This window comes from Amblyomma americanum, chromosome 1, assembly GCF_052857255.1.
Source record: "Amblyomma americanum isolate KBUSLIRL-KWMA chromosome 1, ASM5285725v1, whole genome shotgun sequence".
NCBI classification, from domain to species: domain Eukaryota; kingdom Metazoa; phylum Arthropoda; class Arachnida; order Ixodida; family Ixodidae; genus Amblyomma; species Amblyomma americanum.
The window spans coordinates 59,562,823-59,569,263 of NC_135497.1; the positions used below are offsets into that span (position 1 = coordinate 59,562,823).

The following is a 6,441-nucleotide window of genomic DNA, read 5'->3' on the forward strand; positions in this document are numbered from 1 at the left end:
GCACGGATACTAAAAGAATAAACCAAACAATAAACTTATACAATATCAGCAGCACACGTATACAAAACATACATATAATCAATATTAGCAGGTAAATAGACGATTTAACGCATCAGAAAAACTTTGCGAGGAAAAAACAGATTCCGGTAGCGAATTCAAATCTTGCACTGTTCTAGGGAAAAAACTGTATTTAAAACTGTTAGTTTTGGCGAAAAGGGGAGTAAGTGAATGTTCAAGAACATTCCGAGTCCTTCTCACTAGAGGACGCTTAATGCACTCCGGTAGCTTCAATTTATTTTTACCTGTAAAACTATTAAACACGAATACCAATCTATTAATCTTTCGGCGGACTTCTAGCGTAGGAATTTTATTTGACATCATTAACTGCGATGGAGAGTCTTCCCTTTTGTATTTTCCGTATATAAACCTAACCGCTTTTCTATTTACTTTTTCAAGGACCATTATGTCCTTTTTCGTGTACGGGTCCCAAACGACTGAGGCATATTCCGGGATATTGCTCAGTCGCTCCTTCTGGTTGATCGCGATGAAGTTTGCGCACACCCATTTTTTGCTGTCTTGCCGCAGGTTGCCGCTGAACTTAATGACGGCCTTAGGGCTCCGTAAACATTAGGATAAATCAAGGAGGTGTTAGATTCCATGAAACGAGACTCAGTGCCAGGGCCAGATGGTATTCCTCTGGAGTTCTATTTAAAATTCTGGCTTATTGTAGGCCACATTTTCTCAGATGTGTCAAAAATTTGCTTCACTGATTCATTCACTGATTCATTAAAAAGAGGTCGCATTGTCCTTATTCCTAAAAAGTCTCCTTTCTCGACATGTCCTGCATATTGGCGCCCTATAACCCTACTAATTTCAGAGAGCATTAGCAAAATTACTCGTTCGCTTTCTGCGGTCTCTTCTCCCGTCCCTCATTTCCTGCCACCAGGTTTGCTCCATCCTGGGTCGTGAAATACATAGTTACTCTTCCGTAACACAAGATATCCTGCAGTATACTCTACGGTGGCGCTCACAGGGTCTTCTTGTTTCCCTCGATCAAGAGAAGGCGTTCTACTTTATAGAGCACGAGTATAATTACGGTACACTGGATCCTTTCGGTTTCATACCTTTTTTCGTGCTTCTCATTAAAGAGATGTACAGAGACATTTCAAGCACTCTGCTCCTCGATGGCCGGGAAAGTACCGCATTGTTGTTGGCCGCGGCATCCGTCAAGGTTGTCCGCTCTTCCCCCTTTTGTTTGTGTTAGCATTATAAAGCCTTTCCTCTTGGCAGTCAATCACCACTCTCTTTAATATTAGATTTGGATTTTCCAGGCAGTGAGGCAGTACGCGTCACCGCTCATGCAAATGACATCACACCCTTCTTAGCTGATGAACGCAGTATGCTCGAAGCTTTAAAAGTTTTTCGTGAGTACGCATCCTTGTCCAGGGCTGCTCTTAATTATTCGGTGAGTCGTTACTTTTCTGTTGGGAATCCTCAGACACGTATTACATGTGCGATAGCTTTGCAGTGTTGCGCGAAGATGCGCATTTTAGGCGTGACCTCGACTGTGCTGGAATATGGGATGGAATGTGGTGCGCTCGACTACTGATCCGGAGTTCCCGGGTTCGAACCCGACCGCGGCGGCTGCGTTTTTATGGAGGCAAAACGCTAAGGCGCCCGTGTGCTGTGCGATGTTAGTGCACGTTAAAGATCCCCAGGTGGTCGAAATTATTCCGAAGCCCTCCACTACGGCACCTCTTTCTTCCTTTCTTCTTTCACTCCCTCCTTTATCCCTTTCCAGACGGCGCGGTTCAGGTGTCCAACAATATTTGAGACAGATACTGTGCCATTTCCTTTCCCCAAAAAACCAGTTATTAATGTGGTCTTCGGCTGTATAGGGCGTTACAGCTCGTGTGCGGAGAGCGCAGACATTTTATCTGCCTCTGCTTGAGACGCGCCACCTGGTTGAGTCGGTCGAGCTGGGTACCTTATGCTACTTTTGCAACATTGTTAGACCACCCCTGCGCGTCGTAAGGCTGGTGTAGACTACATATTTTTCTTTTCTTTTTTGGTCGGGCGGAACAGAGCTTGTAGCTCGTGCTGTTCTTGGACAACGACGGGAGGGAGGAGGTTTTGCCTTTCCAACTTTGTCCGTCACGTCTTCGTTGTTAGCTTTGAAGGGCATTCTGCGTATCCTGGCGGGCGACACGTCTCCAGCGCGAACCCTGGTGCGGTAATTTTTGGGCCATTTACGCTTTTTGAATCCCTCCGCCCTTGTTAATCATGGAGCTCAATCAGAGCAGCCTACCGCTCTCTATGCTAAGTCAGTGGCCTTTTTCAGACATGTAAGCGCAGTAGCACCTGATGTCAACATCGTTGCAGACCGTGTGGTGGACATTAGACACTTTTAGTTGGGGCGTACGCAGTAAGCTTGCGTACGCATCTCTTGCTGTGTTGCGTACGCTGTGAATGGCGTAAATACGACACTTTTAGTCGGCCGTGCCGTAGCGCCTCTCATTCGCACGCGTAAACAGTAGCTCCAGCTAGTGACAATACGTCAATGCATATCGCGATCAGTTGAAGGAATTTTCATACATGTTACTGTTAACTAGGATGAGTGAATTGCGAGCCTTTTTGTTGCGAGAATAAAAACTATGCAAACCGAAGAAAATGTGAGAACTGAGTAAAAGCTAGAAAACTTCTTCGCAAGGTGCCGTTGCTACGAGGAAAACACAATGCATTTAGTTAGGCCTAGGAGCTTGAGAATTGAAAAATTATCTGAAAAACAGGGGCTAGATATCGCTTATACAGATATGTGTGCGCAAGAGCAGGCGAAATAAAAGCGAACCGCTACCATCTGAGCGAGCTATTGCGTTAGAGAATCCAGCGGCGACATGTATTTATTCCGAAGCGGGCGAGACGGTCGCCGCCATGTTCTCTACGCAGAACGTAGCGTCCCACTTTGTGTACGCTGCGCTATGCTTTTTATAGCGGGCGGGCTACCGCAATGGGCGGCTAGATACATTGCGTTCTGCGCATGCGTATTTGTTGCCCGCAATGTCGTTGCGTGCGTAAGCTCACTGCGTGCGTCCTACTAAAAGCGTCTATTACGGGCTCGCGACTCACCGATGCGCCTCGTTCAATGGGCGTGCACAGCGTCGACACCTGACCTTCAAATAATAATTCTTTTTGGGAAAAAGGAAATGGCACAGTAGCTGTCTCATATATCTTTGGACACCTAGTTGGGCATAATAATTAGACACGCCGCGGTGGCTCAGTAGTTAGGGCACTCAATTACTGATCCGGAGATCCCAGGCTCGAAGCCGACCGCGGCGGCTGCGGTTTTATGGAAGAAAAACTCCAAGGCGTCCGTGTGCTGTGCGATGTCAGTGCACGTTGAAGATCCCCAGGTCGTCGAAATTATTCCGGAGCCCTCCACAACGGCACCTCTGTCTTCCTTTCGTCTTTCACTCCCTCCTTTATCCCTTCCGTTACGGCGAGGTTCACGTGTCCAGCGATATATGTGACAGATACTGCGCCATTTCCTTTCACCAAAAACCAACCATTATTATTATTATTCTTATTATTATTATTATTAGTAGTAGTAGTAGTAGTAGTAGTAGTAGTAGTAGTAGTAGTAATTACTTTTGGGGGAAAGTAAATGGCACAATATCTCTCATGTATCCGGAACCGCGCCGTAAGGGAAGGAATAAAGGAGGGAGTAAAAGAATAAAGAGGTGCCGTAGTGGAGGGCTACGGATTAATTTCGATCACCTGGGGATCATTAACGCGCACTGATATCACACAGCACACGGCCGCCTTAGCGTTTTGCCCGCATAAAAACGCAGCCGCCGCGGTCGGGTTCGAACTCGGGAATTCCGGATCAGTAGCCGCGGAGGGTCCCAGACCATCTAGGCGATTTTGGAAACTTGGTTGGGCAGTGCTGCATACTTGTGATCAGCTAGAGCGGTCGGGTGTTTCAAGCTCCAGTACCTGTCTGAATTGCCCGCTTCCAGAATCTGCGCGGTTGCGCGAGTCTTTTGGCGAGCGGTTCATGTGGGAATTCCGTGGGCAGGGCGTTTCGAGCTTTGTCTCCCGCAGCCGCTTCCCCAGCGGCCGTTTTGCTCGCGTGTTAATTGTTGCGGGTCTTTTACGCGAAAGCTTTACTGGCCGCAAACTTTCGATTTCGCCGGGCGGTACTCCGAGGAGGTACATGACGTCATAACGCGCGCCTTGCCGCGGATATTTCTCTCTCTCTCGCTCCATAGTTACTACTGCGCATGCGTCACTAGTAGCACCCAGCCACAGGTGGTCCGCCGCTGCTCAGCGCCGCGCCGTTCCACAAACCCCAACTTTCTATTTTCTCTTTCTTCTTTCCCTCCCTCCTTTATCCCTTCCTTTACTGCGCGGTTCGGGTGTCCACCGAGATATGTGAGACGGTTACTGTGCCATTTCATTTCCCCAAAACCCAAACAAAATAAGTCTGCCCACGGCGCTCGTAGAGCTCATTGGCGTTGACAGCTTTGCAAAGGCTGTACATTTTCACGAAAGGAAAGGCGCAAAACCGGCTCCGTGGGTCAATGGAAACCTCAATCTCGCTTTCAGGTACGTGGCGTTGGTGTCCAAATGCGGAAGCCTCCTTTAATTGCGTTCCACACACGGGATAGGCAATGCACCCTCTCTGCCACCCTGGCAGGTTGCATGCAGTTAATGCTTGATCGCGAGAGATTGATCACCAAATTAACGCTACAGTGCTGCATGTCAGCCACAACGCTGGCATCGCTAATGCATTCAGGCCACATCTATCTCTCACCACCGCCACATGTATCAAAGCACGAATGAGGCGTTCGCATATCCAGAGAGTCAGTTATGTGCCCTTCTTTTGCTCACGTCCATCGCCGTCTAGAAAGTTGGCAACGCCAACGCCGATGAACAGAGTGAACGCCGACATCTTTCGCTTTGTATATCCTGGATTAACTGAGTTAATCCACATTATTTTTTTGCTTTGGACGAGGGTTAGCCAGAGCTAAACCAACATCAATTTTTTTCTTTCCTCTGTAGTCGGATACAACTAAAAATTACGACTGACGTAAGCCTCACCCCGTGCACTACGACAGCACCCCGAAGTATTAAATTCGTCACCTCGAAATTATTCCGGAGCCCTCCACAAGCGCACCTCTTTCTTCCTTTCTTCTTTCACTCCCTCTTTTATCCCTTCCCTTACGGCGCGGTTGAGGTGTCCGCCGATATGTGAGACAGATACTGCGCAATTTCCTTTTCCTCAAAAAAACAATTTTCATTACCATACTCTCTGCTTCTTATCATACGAGAAAGGAAGGCGAGGGCGCGGGCTTACTTCGCCCAGTTTACACTCGCAGCCGGGACCGGTGCGCCGCCGCCAAGCGGAGAGCCCGCTCCCACTGCTATCGCGGCTCATCGGTTACGCTACATGTATGCACACACACTTACACAGAGTGAATACATGTTCGTAAAAGCAGCCGCTCTGGGGACAGAATGGCCGAGCGGTGTACTTAAAAAAAAAAAATTACACACCGGGACACTCCCAGTTAAAAAGTTTTTGGAAGGAAAGGATTTCTTTTTACCGTGGGGATCGAACTGCTTAATTTGTAAACAGCCCGAAACAATAGACCATGTTTTTTTGCATTGCTGGGAAGGGGTTTATTTTTGGGATGTGTTACAAAGGACAATAAAGAAAGAGCTACCACTTGACGCGCAGGGAATTCGTTATTTAAGCACAGACAATGAGGATGGGGTACCATTTGATCTCATAATGCTCTTGGGCCTCCACAGTATATGGCGCTCCAGAATGGCAGGCTATTATTGTGACAAAGACGCACGACCTGCCCGAATTTATTTTCGGGAAAGAATGGACTGCTTTCTGGCCATCCAGAAAGCAGCTGCGGAGCCTCCCGAGTGGCTCTCGAGGCTAGAGCCGCTCTGTATGCTTCGTGAATTTTAGTATGACGAAGCCAGACTCATGATGGCTGACCACGACAGTGTCGTATGTACATAGCGTTTTGTGTGTTTTTTGTTGAGTGTTTTTGTGTAAATGTTATGAGTCAAAGCCAGGCAATAAAGAAAAAAAAAGTCAGAATGGCCGAGCGGTCTAAGGCGCCAGATTTAAGCTCTGGTCCTCGCAAGAGGGCGTGGGTTCGAACCCCACTTTTGACAACGTTTTCTTTTTTAGCTTTTTCTTATTTTGCACCTACAAGTGACCATTGTACGTACGCAGCACTAACCCTCATTGGTTGTCGTTAGGCTATCAAAAGTCTAACAACTAGTGATAAAAGCATTAACACACAATTCTTTTAAACAGCACTGCCCGGTTTCTTTTTTCTTACCACTGTAGTCGAATACAACCAAAAAATTACGGCTGACGTAAGCCTGAGCCCTCGCACAGTACGACCGCACTCCAAAGGT

General features: G+C 47.6%; 1 non-coding gene across 1 annotated transcript; it reads left to right on the forward strand.

Annotated features, from left to right (window-relative positions):
* The first annotated feature begins 6,108 nt into the window (after positions 1-6,108).
* On the forward strand, positions 6,109-6,192 carry TRNAL-UAA (transfer RNA leucine (anticodon UAA)). The gene has a single exon. It is a non-coding gene; the product is annotated as a tRNA-Leu (tRNA).
* The last annotated feature ends 249 nt before the right edge of the window (positions 6,193-6,441 follow it).